The sequence below is a fragment of the Anomaloglossus baeobatrachus genome, chromosome 7 (assembly GCF_048569485.1).
Source record: "Anomaloglossus baeobatrachus isolate aAnoBae1 chromosome 7, aAnoBae1.hap1, whole genome shotgun sequence".
NCBI lineage: Eukaryota > Metazoa > Chordata > Amphibia > Anura > Aromobatidae > Anomaloglossus > Anomaloglossus baeobatrachus.
In genome coordinates, this window is record NC_134359.1 from 95986502 (window position 1) to 96003665 (window position 17164).

The following is a 17164-nucleotide window of genomic DNA, read 5'->3' on the forward strand; positions in this document are numbered from 1 at the left end:
GGTTGGTTACCCGATATTTACCTTAGTTACCAAGCGCAGCATCTTCCACGCGGCGCTGGGGGCTGGTCACTGGTTGCTGGTGAGCTCACCAGCAACTCGTGTAGCCACGCTCCAGCGATCCCTGCCAGGTCAGGTTGCTGGTGGGATCGCTGGTGCGTCGCAGTGTGACCTCTCACCAGCAACCTCCTAGCAACTTACCAGCGATCCCTATCGTTGTTGGGATCGCTGGTAAGTTGCTTAGTGTGACTGGACCTTTAGCCGCTCAGTAAGTGACACATCACTGGAATCCGGGTAAATTTCTGGCCATTATTGGTTTTCCCTTCTGAAGGCTCTAGCCACTAGAAGCTGCAGCAGTTTCTTCTTTGTGCACTGCTTCTTCCTCCGTCCGTCTTGTCCTCGTCCATAGACTTCTATAGGCAGAGTGCAAGATTAGTGCAGGAGACACTATATTATCTTATTAGACAAAAATTCCTCTTTTTGTTTTGTTCACTTGTACTCTTGTTTTCGGAAAAACCCCAATATTGCTTATCTGCTTGTGATTACAGCACAGGCAGGGATTACATGCCGTCACGCCGCGGTCTCTGTCACCAGGCTCTGGACTGAGCTGTATAAATCGTGTATCCGCAGCAGAAATGTGATCTGCGGCCGGTGCAGTGGAGCGTGTCATGGCTATCTATCCAGCTGCTGCTTCATTACCTTTTCTGTCCTCTTACTTGTCCTCTGGACTTTTTCTGCACAACCTTTTAAATATAGAGAAAATATCCTAACACATCTACTATATGCATGGAAGCGTTATTTGTATCCTGTCCTTACTGCATAGTGCAGGTCCCTGCAGTAATAAGACACTGGGGCAGAACTTTGTATTTCTATCATTCTTTGATCTTTTTTTCAGTGATAAATTGGTTTACATTTTATTTTCTGTAATTTTGGCACATAAATGTATTTTCCTCGATCTCTGCCCATTTGCATCAAAACACATTAAAGGGAATCCGTCACCAGATTTTAGCTACCATAACATAGGGAAGGAGACCCTGATTACAACGATGTATCACTTAGAGTACTGGATGCAGCAGTGGTGATGCAATCAGAATTTTTAGATGTAGCAGAGCTCAGAAACCTAATGCTGCCCACAGCAGAGCTGTCTGTGTACATTGTCTATTGACAGTGAGGTGCTAATCAGTGCCAAGGCGTGGTTGGTCTAGCAGGAGTGTGAGCTGTAGTCCGGTCAGCGATAATCTCCCGGTGATTAAAACATTTGTGTTCAAGTGGACCTGGAAGTGTGGTGACTTCTGATCATGCGTACGGACCCTAAACCCGGCATCTGAAGTGGTGACAACGGACAGGTACGTGTGTCACCGCTGATGATGCTGGGCAGTGGGCATTGAATAGCATGTTAGCACACCCCTGTGGAAGTGCTAACATGCTAAGAGGGCGAACTAGTCGGGGAAAGTATCGCCCTTGTGACTAGTCCCCTTCCTCATTAGCATATCGGATCTTTAGAAATACTTTTTCTATAGATTTCTTTATCTATGCTACTAGATACAGGGACAGTAAGGCAGGGATTAGCAATATGCACCCAGGACTGCTCGTGTTTCTAGGTGTATAATACACCTGACAGGTTCCTTTTTAAAGGAACCTAGAATATGCGTTCTGACCTATCAGCAGACGCATGTGTGCCCTAATTACACCTCCCTACCCATCCCTGTGCTGTAAAATTGTATAATATGAAAGTAATAAAAAACGTTGTATTACCTTCATATTTCGTATGTACATAGCAGGGAATGTGGACACGGGCGGCGCCTTGCCCTATGGACATCTCCATACTTTCCGTGGTATCATGCCCCTGTGGGCGTGATGCCATGGAGCGACGGCCCCGTCGCTCATTCCATGCTGCACGCATTGCAGCAGGCTTCTTTTCCGGGTGTTCAATCGTCGGCGTCAGAGGCGCACTGTGCATGCGCAGTGCACGTCTGAAACTGACAAGGAAAACCCGGAAGAGAAGCCTGCTGCAATGCGCGCAGGATAGAATGAGCGGCGGGGACGTAGCTCCATAGTATCACGCCCACAGTGGCGTGATACCACAGAAATATGCAGACCTTCATAGGGCAAGGCGCCGCCCCTGGGACCACATTCTCTGCTATTTACAAAAGAAATATGAAGGTAATAAAACGTTTATTACTTTCATATTATACAATTTTACAGCACAGGGATGGGTAGGGAGGTGTAATTAGGGCACACATGCGTCTGCTGATAGGTCAGAACGCATATTCTAGGTAGTAGAGAGGACACCGCCTAATAAGTGACACATCCCTGAAATCTATGTCTCAGCCCCTATGTCTTGCGGTCTTTAGAGTAGATTGCAAAAAACTGCTGACCGATTCCATTTAAACCGTCTAAGTGTTGACCAAGTATTTACTGATATTATCTGCATTACAAATTTGCCAGACGAAAGCACAAACTTCCAGTGAGCTTTTAATAAATGTTTCAAAAAGTTACTCCTTAATTACACCCATTTTCCAAGATTAGAGCTGAAAGTTTGGAGTGAGGCACAAACTGTTCTTATACTCACAGACCTAAAAACTCAAGTTGCAGTGTCCCTTTATATTGCTGTTCTAGGACCTCTCAAGTGTGTTGGACCCAAGAGAACAGATAATGGGAATCGACTAGTAGTTATCACCATCAACACCAGCATGTTAAAGAGAATCTGTCAGCAGGTTTTTGCTATGTAATCTGAATACAGTATGCTGTAGGGGTTAAAAAACAAACTATGTCTCTCTTATCAGGGTGTGCTGTTGTTTACTTAAACTAAAGGCTTTATCACTTGGTGATTATCATTGCTAGGTGTAGCTGGCAGGTGCACAGCAGTCCACCACACCCCCTGCTGTGATTGACCCCTCACTGTCTATGTACGATCTCTATAGAGAGCCTGGTGTTGGTGCAGACAGCTCTCTGGGCTTCGTTACATCGGTGTTTCCCAACTCCAGTCCTCAAGGCCCACCAACAGTGCAGGTTTTTGGGATTTCCTTAGTATTGCACAGGTGATAAGTTAATTACCTGCCCAGGTGATGATTCCAACAGCAGTGCAATGCTAAGGAAATCTTGAAAACATGCACTGTTGGTGGGCCTTGAGGACTGGAGTTGGGGAACCCTGCATTACATGGCTAAAGCTAAAAAGTCAGATTGTGTCAGAACAGCTGCAGCCAGTAATCTAAGTGATACATTGCTGTAATCAGGATCTCTACGTTATTCTGCACTCAGATGAGGTAGCAAAGACCTGCTGACAGATTCCCTTTAACACCAGTGACAGGCGATGGGGCACTGATCACTTTCTTGTTTCTTCTATCGCAGCATTGGACATGCTCAGATCCCTGGAATCTCAGGACATGAAAGCATGTGTTGCTTAGTACAACCATTGGTGAACCTAATTGGTGGAAATATTCCTTATTAAAGAAAATTTGTTACTAGGTTTTGATATCTCATTTGAGAGTAGTATAACGTAGACACTGATTCCTGCAATGTCGCTTACTGGGCTGCTTGCTGGAGTTTTGATAAAATCACTGTTTTATCTGCTGCAGATTTGCCTGTTCTGAGCTCTGCATAACCCCACCCACATCACTGATTGGCAGCGTTCTGCTTATGCAGTTTACACAGCTGCCAATCAGTGGTGAGGGCGGGGTTATACAGAGCAGGTTTACTAGTCCTTTAGTGATCTTCTGCAGATAATATAATGATTTTATCAAAACTACACTAAGCAGCTCAGTAAGTGACACATCACTGGAATCAGGATCTCATCCCCTACATCATGCTGCACTCATATTATTTAGCAAATACGTGGTGACCGATTCCCTTTAATTGTGAATTAGGATTTTTTCCAGTCTTCGGATGGATCTGCCTCGTTGGATTTTCTTATATAAATTGCTTGATTGCTCAGCGCTGCTGCTGTTCATGTCCTGTTTTGCAGTCAAGTCTTATATTTTCCGACCTGACACTTGAGATTGCTGAGCTATGAGAAGAAGTGATGAGATTCAATATTAATAATTCAGATCTGATGTTTAGTTGTATAAATTGCGTTTGTATTTATTTTTCCCCTTGTAGTGATGGTAAGTGTCCTGCAGGAGGCAGTATACACACGCTGATACTTCATTTTTCTTTATTTTATGCATGGAAGATTTGCTTTTCCAGCGATCTGATGCTGAAGAATTCAGATTTACCCAATAATTTACATATGAAATAATTTGTTGAATGAAGTGGTTTTGTAAAGGATTTTTTTTTCTTTGCGTTTGTTACATTTTTATTGCTGGGTCGTCATTTTTTTTATTTAAACATTGTGCGGTGGCGAGCACTGAGCACAGGCATATGGGAGAATCGGGAGCTAATAGTACTAATACTAATAGGCACAGGCAGCGCGTATATCCTAGCAGCATGGATATCGCGTGTCCTCTGCCGTGGGCTGCGTCAGTCACAGCCCAGAGCCACATTTCCATTATCGCCTTGTGCCCCGCTCCCACAAGAGGCCACGAGGTCCCCGGGAATCGCTGCGAATCACGGATCGTTTGCCTGTGGTTTTCCCTAGTAAAGCGCTGCTTATGTCTTATTTATTTATTTTCGTAGCTCATCTCTATTGAAATGAATAGAGTGGAGATACAAGACCAGGCAGGGGGGGCAGGGGGGGGGGGAAGGGGAGTCTTGTACTTTGCTGGACCCTTTTATTAACAGATTAGTGGTTTAACTTTGCCAATATTTGCAGGTTACCGATCATTCTGTGTTATCCCTATGAGAAAAAGCGGCTTGTAACTGTTTCCTGGCTAATATCCCTCATGTCACTCAGTTGAAGATTTACTTGAATTTTTAGATTTTGATTAATATTGTCAGAGAATGTTTGTCTAAATCACACATGTCCAACGCCGGCTCATTTTATTTATCGTGCAATACTAGGGGCCCATTATTCTGTATGGCGGTCTATGTGGGGCCCATTATTCTGTATGGCGGTCTATGTGGGGCCCATTATTCTGTATGGAGGGCTATGTGGGACCCATTATTCTGTATGGAGGGCTATGTGGGGCCCATTATTCTGTATGGCGGTCTATGTGGGGCCCATTATTCTGTATGGCGGTCTATGTGGGGCCCATTATTCTGTATGGAGGGCTATGTGGGACCCATTATTCTGTATGGAGGGCTATGTGGGGCCCATTATTCTGTATGGCGGTCTATGTGGGGCCCATTATTCTGTATGGCGGTCTATGTGGGGCCCATTATTCTGTATGGAGGGCTATGTGGGACCCATTATTCTGTATGGAGGGCTATGTGGGGCCCATTATTCTGTATGGAGGGCTATGTGGTGCCCATTATTCTGTATGGAGGGCTATGTGGGGCCCATTATTCTGTATGGAGGGCTATGTGGGGCCCATTATTCTGTATGGAGGGCTATGTGGGGCCCATTATTCTGTATGGAGGGCTATGTGGGGCCCATTATTCTGTATGGAGGGCTATGTGGTACCCATTATTCTGTATGGAGGGCTATGTGGGGCCCATTATTCTGTATGGCGGTCTATGTGGGGCCCATTATTCTGTATGGCGGTCTATGTGGGGCCCATTATTCTGTATGGAGGGCTATGTGGGACCCATTATTCTGTATGGAGGGCTATGTGGGGCCCATTATTCTGTATGGAGGGCTATGTGGTGCCCATTATTCTGTATGGAGGGCTATGTGGGGCCCATTATTCTGTATGGAGGGCTATGTGGGGCCCATTATTCTGTATGGAGGGCTATGTGGGGCCCATTATTCTGTATGGAGGGCTATGTGGGGCCCATTATTCTGTATGGCGGTCTATGTGGGGCCCATTATTCTGTATGGCGGTCTATGTGGGGCCCATTATTCTGTATGGCGGTCTATGTGGGGCCCATTATTCTGTATGGAGGGCTATGTGGTGCCCATTATTCTGTATGGAGGGCTATGTGGGGCCCATTATTCTGTATGGAGGGCTATGTGGGGCCATTATTCTGTATGGAGGGCTATGTGGGGCCATTATTCTGTATGGAGGGCTAAGTGGGGCCCATTATTCTGTATGGAGGGCTATGTGGGGCCCATTATTCTGTATGGAGGGCTATGTGGTACCCATTATTCTGTATGGAGGGCTATGTGGGGCCCATTATTCTGTATGGCGGGCTATGTGAGGCCCATTATTCTGTATGGAGGGCTATGTGGGGCCCATTATTCTGTATGGAGGGCTATGTGGGGCCCATTATTCTGTATGGGGGGCTATGTGGGGCCCATTATTCTGTATGGAGGGCTATGTGGGGCCCATTATTCTGTATGGAGGGCTATGTGGGGCCCATTATTCTGTATGGAGGGCTATGTGGGGCCCATTATTCTGTATGGAGGGCTATGTGGGGCCCATTATTCTGTATGGAGGGCTATGTGGGGCCCATTATTCTGTATGGAGGGCTATGTGGGGCCCATTATTCTGTATGGCGGTCTATGTGGGGCCCATTATTCTGTATGGCGGTCTATGTGGGGCCCATTATTCTGTATGGAGGGCTATGTGGGACCCATTATTCTGTATGGAGGGCTATGTGGGGCCCATTATTCTGTATGGAGGGCTATGTGGTGCCCATTATTCTGTATGGAGGGCTATGTGGTGCCCATTATTCTGTATGGAGGGCTATGTGGGGCCCATTATTCTGTATGGAGGGCTATGTGGGGCCCATTATTCTGTATGGAGGGCTATGTGGGGCCCATTATTCTGTATGGCGGTCTATGTGGGGCCCATTATTCTGTATGGCGGTCTATGTGGGGCCCATTATTCTGTATGGCGGTCTATGTGGGGCCCATTATTCTGTATGGAGGGCTATGTGGTGCCCATTATTCTGTATGGAGGGCTATGTGGGGCCCATTATTCTGTATGGAGGGCTATGTGGGGCCCATTATTCTGTATGGAGGGCTATGTGGGGCCATTATTCTGTATGGAGGGCTATGTGGGGCCATTATTCTGTATGGAGGGCTAAGTGGGGCCCATTATTCTGTGTGGAGGGCTATGTGGGGCCCATGACGAGGTTACCCCACGACTTTGTCCAAATTTTTACCTTTGTTCCGCTGTGTATTTCAGTGTGGCATCCCTGCTCTAAATGAACACTGGCTTTACCACATTGAGCGTGTAAGAAATGAATCCTCCTGTTTGTCTGCTGGCGGTTATCTTGTAGGTTTTATGGAATATTTTATAGTCATTGGAATTAATCCATCTGGATCTCTATACAGAATCCTTTTGTTTTTATGTGGTTTTGCAGAAAAGCTGGATGAAAGGGTATTTATTTATATTTAATACTTTTATTTTAATTTTTGTTGTTAAGGCGATGTTGATACATATTTATGTATTTTATTATACACAACCGAGCACATTTAAGAACAGTTATTTTTTGTCTGAAATAACATCTAAATGTAGTTTTTAAACTGGCTCCAAACAGACATATTTTGTAAAATTACAAGACAAGTATAAAGCGATGCTCATTCCCGGTGTATTGCACGTCTGTATTAAGCTATGTTCATATGTTGCGTTTTCGCTGCTTTTTTCTTCAGGCAATTACTGTTCTCTATGTAGTAATGAAGCTGCCTACAAAAAGCAGGTTGTGCTGTGTTTTTGCAGCTTTTTTTGGTGTATTCTTGTTATGTATCATTTGTCTACAGTACATGTATTAAAGGGAACCTGTCAGGTGTAATATGCAAACAGAACCACAAACAGTTCTTGGTGCGTATTGCAAATCCCTGCTTAACCATCCCTGTATACACTAGCATAGATAAAGGCATCATTATAAAAAGTATTTCTAAAGATTATTGTATGCTAATGAGGCCAGAGACTAGTCGCAAGGGCGTTGGTTCCCTTGGCTAGTTGGCCCCATTAGCCTGTTAGTACACCCCTGTGGCGTGCTAAGATGTTAATTAATGTGCAGCGTCAGAGGCATGGGCACACTTATCTCTCCGTCGCCATTGATAAAGCCGGGTGTACGCATCCTGGTTTCAAACACATGTAGGGCGCATGGCCGAAAGTCCGGGGTCATGCGCACTGAGCTGAAGTCCAGAAGTCGGACACAATGGCGGCGGAGAGGTGAGTGAGATCATCCTCTGACGCTGCGTATTCATTAGCATGATAGCATGCCCACAGGGGCACGCTAAACATGCTAATGGGGCTGAGTAGCCAGGGGAACTAACGCCCAGGGGACTAGTCCCTGGCCTCTTTAGCATATTATATGTGATCTTTAGAAATACGTTTTCTAAAGATCCCTTTATCTATGCTAGTGTATACAGGGACGGTTAGGCAGGGATTAGCAATATACACCCAGAACTGCTCTTGCTTCTGGGTGCGTATTTCACCTGACAGGTTCCCTTTAAAGGTAATAGTAATATGTCACCAGGTTTTGAGCAGCATGATGTAGGAGCAGATTCCCCATTTCCAATGATGTCTCTTACTGGGGCACTTTGCTGTAGTTTTGATAACATTACAGTTTTTCTGCTGCAGATCTAGCAGTTCTCTGATCGCTGAGCTCTGTATAACCCTGCCCACACCACTGATTGGCAGCTTTCTACCTAAGTCAGAATACACAAAAAGCTGCCAATCAGTGGTAGGGGCAGGGTTTCACTACATGGCAGCAAACTTACTACTCCTTTAGCTCTAATCTCCTAAATATAATACCATGAGTTTATCAAAACTACAGCAAACATCCCAGTAAGTAACCCATTGTCGGAATCGGGGTTTCTCTCTCTACAGTATGCTGCTCTCAGATTAGGTGTCACAAACCCTGGTGACAGATTCCCTTTAATGATTGGATGGCTAGTTACTTTCAAGCTGTGTTGTGTATCTGAATTTGTAGGATCCCTTTAAAAACAATTAGGAGAAATGAGCCGATGTGGATTGACCACGCTGCGTATCCTGCCACAAGTCCTGTAACTTCACACCAGATGGATCTTTTTTCAGAGTAATCACCAGATGCCGGATGCAGATACAAGTGTTAGGGCTTAAGGCACAGGCTGTGTCAGATATGTTTGTCCCGTTTTCTAATTTTATCCACCGTATCGTGTAGCAGATTAAGTTTTGTACGTTGAGGACACTTCTTACCAGACTTCCATTACTAGGCTCCAGTGCAGGAGAAATACATTTCTACACTGTGTTCTTTGTGTTCTGATCTTCTCGTGTTTCTCCAGAGTTTTATGAAGATGCCTGCACCAGATTATCATTTATAAGACGCCTTTCAGAGGCACCCGGCAGATCGCTGCCACTTTCTCTTATTTTAGGAGATGCGAGATGTGTTGTGATGCGAATCTCATGCCATAGAAAGTCTCCAGCGAACACTCAATAGGTTCATCCAAGTTAAAGGGCATCTGTCACCAGGTTTTTGCACCCTCATCTAAGAGCAGCATAATGTAGAGAGAGAGACCCTGATTCCAGCAATGTGTCACTTACTGAGCTGTTTGATGTTATTTTGACAAAATCAATGTTTTCTCTGCGGCACATCTAGCCGTTATACAGAGCTCTTGAATATGCTGGACTATCTGCAGCACACCAAGTAGTCCTGTAATGATGATCTACTGCTGATTAAACAGTGATTTTATAAAAACTACACTAAGCAGCTCAGTAAGTGACACATTGCTGGAATCCAGGTCTCTGCCCCTACATCATGCTGCTCTCAGATTAGGTGGCAAACATCTGTTGACAGATTCCCTTTAAATAAATTATTGTAGATTCTTTGTCACAGACTTAATGTATCTCACATAGGTGTGGTGTCATGCAACCATAAAGAATAATTAAATGCAATATTACATGTTTTCTCATGCTGTACGTGGCCACATTAAAACAGCGTTAAGTCCTTTTCATTACAAATATTTATCATTTAGGCTAAGGACGCACTGGCATTTAGCATCGGATGCGATATGCTAATGATCCTCGCCTTCCGCTCTGCTGTGAGTGTAAGCCGTGTGTCATTATACTGTGATGTGATCCTGCGATCGGATCACAGCCGTGGAGGAGGAGGAGGAGGAACTAATCTCCCCATCGCCTCCATTATTAGTTGATGCGTATATCATACTGCACTCTGGTGTAATGTGAGTGCAGTGCGATGTTTCTCTTGCACCCATAGACTTGTATGGGTGTGAGTGAAAACAGATTGGATTACACCCGCAGCAAGCTGCGACGTCACTGTTTTCTCGGTCCAATTAGGGCTGAGAAAAAAAAATCGCTCATGGGAGCGACCCAAGAATAGTAACATTGGTCTAAGTGGAATGCGTTTTTTATATAATATATATATATATAATATAATTAGAATCTGTCTATCTCTATATCTATATCATTCTACTCAGTCCATCTTACTCGCCGTGTGTCCTAGCACTTGCGCTTTTTCTTCATCCTCACTGCCCACCAGTATCATTCATCCTGCGCTTCCTAACGAGAATGCCAGGAAAACTATGAAGGCAGATGTAAGGCCGGGGGTCACACAAGCATATATCTTCTCTGCGGGAGAATCTGGACAATTATGCTAATGACACTCCAATCAAACTCTGATCGGAGATTGATCTGAGTGTCGGCTTAGTGTTTTCCGATTCCCTCGCATGAGAGAATTGTATCACAGGGGAGGAGAACATGGAACAAAATTTCTCCGTGTTCTCCATTCTACAAGTCAGCGGAAATCGGACTACACTCAGATGTCGTCCGAGTGCAGTCCAATGATTTTCATGCACCCGTAGACTTTAATAGGTTTGCACCATCTGATTTGTGCTGCAATTAATTTCTGTTTTCTCATGCTGAATTGTTATGTGGGGTAAAAAAGCGCCGATTAGCACAGCTGCTTAGGATAATATCATATAGCACATGTCCGTGTTATACAGTGGTATGAGCGAACCCTTAAAGAAAGGGGCCAGAAAGGGGGGATGTTACTCATGTCATTCAGGATTTGTGAGAAGCTGAGTATTTGCTACAATTATCAGTTGCTGGGCTGTTATGATGTCACCATTGTGATGTCACTCGTGTTATTGATGAGTGTATTATCCTGATTCATTATTTGTGATCCTTTAAAAAAATAAATTAAATGCTTTTCTTTATTTGCCTTGTAGTATTCTCTGATGATTTAGCCCCAAATTTATTAAAATGGCACATTTGGTTGATAAATTTTTAACAAGGCAAAAAACAGTTTTCATACATATCCTTAATTTTTTTTTTTTTTTTTTTGCACAAAAAAGTAGCACGTTTGGCAAGATGGTTAACAATTGTCACGAAAACACCTGGCGTACATCTGCGACAATTTACTAAGTTATCAAAAATGATGAATCGGGCAAAATTCTCCGGAAAAAAACCCTAAACTTTGCCCAAAATCATGACCATAAATAAAGTGAATAATCCGATCAAATGGACTTTAAAAAAAAGACTGAGATTAAAAGAAGTAGGCACAAAGGAAAAACACCAAAAACCTGTCCATAAAAAGCAGCCTCAAACTCTCTATATTGTAATCAAAGTGTCATGAAAGCATTATAATCAAAAAATGGACTCGCACTTCAATACTATCCCCATAAGTAGGGAAAAAAGTGAACTATTAGACACAAATTCAAAACTAAAAACTATTTTTTATTAAAGATTAAAAATATTCATAGCATATATTAATCATAAAAAGGGCAATTACCACCAATGTGGAAGTAAGAGACAGAGACCAGTATACAACAAATGATATAAATATTAAATATCTCATACAATGTAGCAATACTAGCTAATAACACCACCTGTGATACAAGATTTTTTTTCTGCAAGGATATTTTTAGTATTTAAAGTGCCTTTATATTAAACACCTGCCATTGTTTGGCATTAAGCCTTTATACTTTCTGGCTACAGTATATGTTTAAATACAAATGCACTGACTAACAAGCAGATGACTGTTTCTAAACTATTACGGATCAGTGTGAATACACCGTTCCAAGTGCTACACGCAACAAAGATCATATACACTTACATGAAAAAAGACTACTCTTGCCCCCAACGCACGTTTCGTCACCTTAATCAGGAAGCGTGAATTTGTCTAATAGTTCACTTTTATCCCTAGTTATGGGGATAGTATTCAAATTCAATAGTGAATCAGGCCCCATGTGTCCCACAACTAGCTAGACTTGGAGTGATCATCTGATCATTGTCTTTCAGTTTTGGAAAGATCCAGTAAACCAGCTTCATATTGTCAGCATATGTAGGAAAGCCTGAGCATGTTGGCAGCAGTAATGTGAATGATGATCTCGTTTTGTATATGTTCGTGTTTCAGGGCAGGGAACATTTTAGGGAATGTTCTACTGAAATATTTTAATGAGAATCATATTAGTTTCCTGTGTTTTCTCTTACAGTCGAAGCCTAAGAATAGCTTATGTGGAGCAATAAAATGACAGCCCTGTACGACTCACCAGACTTCCTAAAACAATCTTTAATGGATTAAATGTGTGCCGTAGTAAGAGGCTCCGTATTCCCATTATTGTTACAGCATTCTGTAACAATAACTAAACTTTGTGGTGCGACATGTGCAGAGTGTGGTTTTCTTGGCATGAGGATGTTAAACTGATGGAGAAAATTCTATTGGAGTCATGAAGAAATATTTAACCGAAGAGAATTACTCCTAATTTGTGTCATTTACAATTAGCGTTCATTATGTATAATGCACAGTCCAGAGTTGTGAGATGTCTGACCTTCTTTTTTTTTTTTTTTTTCTTTTTCTTTTACAGTCATCTTGCATTCATAGCTCCATTTTTCTAATACAAATCTTCAAATCCTAGCCATAGAGTTAGGCTATGTGAGCACGTTGCATTCTGCGTGACAAATATTCTGCAGCGTTTGGTCACCGCATGTGCGTTTCAAAACGCAGCCGAAAAGCTGCGCTTTGGAAGTATTTTGAATTGCGGAATGGATGCAGAATGGATGCTTCATCTCCCCTAGACAGAGTGGGAAAATCATCCAAAACGCACAAAAGAAGTCACATGTTGCTTTTTAGAACGCAGCGATTTTGTCAAAAATTTGGCATCCAAAACGCTGCGTTTTAAAACGCAACATGCACATGGAATTTGCAAAATTCTCAGAACGCATGCGTTTATGCTGCAGTTTAAAATGCTGCGTAAACACATGAAAAAACGCAACATGCGCACATAGCCTTAAATGGAACCTGTCACCACTTTTTCGGCCTATAAGCTGCGGCCCCAACCACCGGGCTCTTATATACAGCATTCTAACATGCTGTATATAAGAGCCCAGGCCGGGGATATAACATAAAAACCACTTTATAATATTTACCTAACGGTCGCGCTGTGGGCCTTATGGGCGTCTCCATTGGCCGGTGCTGGCGCATCCTCTTTTTTGGCCATTTTGGTTCTCCTTCTCTAGCCGCGGTGCATGACGGGTCTGACCTCATCCACACTCTCCAGCATTCAGGTCCTGAGCAGAGCAGATCAATGCATTGTAGTGCGCCTCCGCAGGCTCGGCGAGTGTGCATGACGTAGCCGCATCATGCACCCTGGCTTCAGAAAGAGGACGAAGATGGCCGAAAGAGGAGGCGCCGCCACCGGACAACAGAGACGCCCAAAAGGCCCACAGCGCGACCGTTAGGTAAGTATTATAAAGTGTTTTATATGTTATACCCCCGGCCTGGGCTCTTATATACAGCATGTTAGAATACTGTATATAAGAGCTCTGTGGTGGTGGCAGCAGCTTATAGGCCAAAAAAGTGGTGACAGGTTCCATTTAAAGGGAATCTGTCAGCAGGTTTTTGCTATGTAAGCTGAAGCCAGCATGCTGCAAGGGTTAACACAGAATTCAGGCTGTCGTAAGGTGCAATCTGTTGTTTACTTTCTAGGTTTGTTTAAGCAACAGGACCCTTATCATTGTCACGCACCTCACTGTCAATGTACAATTTCTATAGAGCGTTTGGTGTTGGTGGGGTTAATTTTCTCAGCTCTGCTACATGGCTAAGGGCGGCTTTGCACGTTGCGACATCGCACGTGCGATGTCGGTGGGGTCAAATCGAAAGTGACGCACATCCGGCGTCACTTTCGACATCGTACTGTGTAAATGCTAGATGATACGATGAACGAGCGCAAAAACGTCATTATCGTATCATAGGTTTATTCTCCCACATTTCCATAATGCCGGTGCCGCAACAGGTACGATGTTGTTCCTCGTTCCTGCGGCAGCACACATCGCTGTGTATGAAGCCGCAGGAGCGAGGAACATCTCCTACCTGCCGCCGGCGGCTATACGGAGGGAAGGAGGTGGGCGGGATGTTTACATCCCGCTCATGTCTGCCCCTCCGCTTCTATTGGCCGCCTGCCGTGTGATGTCGCTGTGACGCCGCATGACCCGCCCCCTTAGGAAGGAGGCGGGACACCGGCCGGAGCGACGTCGCAGGGCAGGTGAGTGCATGTGAAGCTGCCGTAGCGATAATGTTCGCTACGGCAGCTATCACAAGATATTGCATGTGCGATGGGGGCGGGGACTATCGCGCTCGGCATCGCTATCATCGGCTTGCGATGTCACAGCGTGCAAAGTGCCCCTAAGGATAGACCATCAATGTAAGAGTGGTAGCCAACCTCTTTAATGATTGGCCCTATTCCACTGTTTCAGAGCGAGGTATTTTGTCTGTTTTATTCTCTGTTTTATGTACTGAATATTAATTTGTTTTTCCTTATCGTTCTTTTTGTACCCGAGAACCAACCATGGATTAGAATGAAATGCGTCATTTTGGGGCTGCGGGAATCTTTTTATCCACAACCCAAGTGAAATGTGATGTCCTCCATGTGTCATTGTCCGCATCCACCGTGCAGCAGATGTAATGTGTGGTGACCTCTAAGCGACGTCGCCCTTCCCTCCCATCATCATCCTCTCCCGAGCTCTCCAGCGCTGGTCACCGGTAATGTGACCGGGTATTGTAATCTGGAGGCTGCTTACAAGTGTTTGTTTGAAAAGCCATTTCTAAGAAGCCGTCTCCTGCACAGAAATGTGGTTGGGTTTATTGCAGGTTATAAATAGAGATGGCCAGTGTCATGTCTGCAGGGTTGTGTTACCGGCGGGGTGGGGGGAGCTGGCACATCCAGTGTGTGAATTGGGAGTAGTCTCCTGTATGCGGGGCCATTCTGCTTCCCAGAGCGTTCCTCCAGAGCAGATCATGCCAGTGTGCGGACTCGTCTGTATCTGGAAATCTTTCATCCATGAATGTCCTGGGAATGAGAACTAAAAATGATTTTTTATAGAAGCCTCTGTTATACATAAATGCCGTCTTGGTATGAAGCTGAACTTTTCCATTTTTTGTTATTTGGGACACCTCTGGAATTTGTCACGTACATCCCTCTCCCTACAGAAATATTTATAGTGTTGGCATAAAACGTCATTTTATTGAGTACATGTAATGTCTGCTGCTTATGTGAATATTTAGGATGTAGCTCTCTGCGAGACTTTTATTAGATCTCAGTGTAAGATCTTTCATATATACCTATCGTGGAGGTCTGGATAAGCCTTTCCGAACCAACGTCCCACCAGGGACCTGTACAGAACGTGTACCACAATTAAGCCCTGTGCCCACGTGGCGTTTTTTTTTTTTTTTTTTTTTTTTTTTTCCCATGCATTTTTCCTTGCTTATTTTAATCAATAAAAGCAAAGAAAAGCATCCCAGCAAAATCCATGAGAATCGTCACGTGCTGTGCACACTTTGCTACTTTTTTCCCTGCAGATTTTGTTGCTGAAAAAATAAGCAGCATGTCAATTGTTTCTGCGATTTTTTTTGTGTGTTGTTACTTTTCTGTTTCTATAATCTCCTGCAATACATAATCACTACAGGGGATATCGCAGTACTGTGCATACTGCATAGTGTGTGAGGCGCTCTGTAGCTCAGTAACCCAGGGTTGTCAAGGTGACGTCTAAGGGTTACTATAGCAGCAATCTGGTTCCTGTGATCGTATTACATGGACCCGATCGCCAGGGAGAGGAAAGAGATTCCTCTTCCTGCCTCCTGAATGCTGCAGTCGCACTGATCGCAGAATTCAAAGGGTTAATCCGGGCACCGCTCCGGGCAGCGAGAGCCGGGTCCCGGCTGTAACATTAACAGAGACCCGGCGTCGATCACTGGGCTACAGTGCCTGAACCCCCGCAATCACAAGGACTAAAAAAAAAAAAAAAAAAAAGAGCAGGCAAAAAACAGAAAAAAACGTGCAAATTCTGCGAAAATATGCAATTTTTGTGTGCAGAAAAGCACATAACAAAAGCAATGTGGGCACGTAGTCTTATATATGCGTGTATATACAGTGTTTTTCCAAAAATAAGCCCTAGTCGCGGATCAATAATGAAGTGTCTGTGCAGCTAAAAAGGTTAGATACTGCAGGACACTTCATTATAGACAGCGGCACCCGGCAATTACACTCACCCGACACTGAGCAGCAGGACCTGTAGCTATCGCACAGCCGCACTCATCAGATCTCTCTTTCTCTCACACACACACACACACACACACACACACACACACACACACACACACACACACACACACACACACACACACACACACTCACACACACCAGATCTCTCTCACACACACACACGCACACACCAGATCTCAGACACACACACACACACACACACCAGATCTCACACACACACACACACACACACACACCAGATCTCTCTCACACACACACACCAGATCACACACACTCACACACACACCAGATCTCTCACACACGCACACACACACCAGATCTCTCACACACACACAATCAGATCACATACACAAACATCCAAACACACACAAACATCGGATCGCATACACACTCACCTCATCCAGCAACACCGATCTTTCTCGCCGGCAGACTCCTGAGAGGCAGTGCGGTACAGCGCAACGAACAGGACCTTAGGCGGGACACGTGACTTGTTCTCATCATTCCCTGCAGCCGTAAGCGCTGGATGTGATGATGTGTGCGCGCGCGCGATAGGGTGTGTGTGTGATCTGCTGTGTGTGTGTGTGTGATCTGCTGTATGTGTCTGCAATCGTTTGTGTGTTTTTCTGCGATCGTCTGTGTGTCTGCGTTCGGCTGTGCGTGTCTGCGATCTTCTGTGTGTGTCTGCGATCTTCTGTGTGTGTCTGCGATCTTCTGTGTGTGTCTGCGATCTTCTGTGTG

At 44.4% G+C, this 17164-nt stretch overlaps 1 protein-coding gene across 2 annotated transcripts in view; it reads left to right on the forward strand.

Moving 5' to 3' along the window:
- The window catches only part of UBE2F (ubiquitin conjugating enzyme E2 F (putative)), a 302268-nt gene that overhangs the window by 59348 nt on the left and 225756 nt on the right, over nucleotides 1-17164 (forward strand). The window lies entirely within an intron of this gene.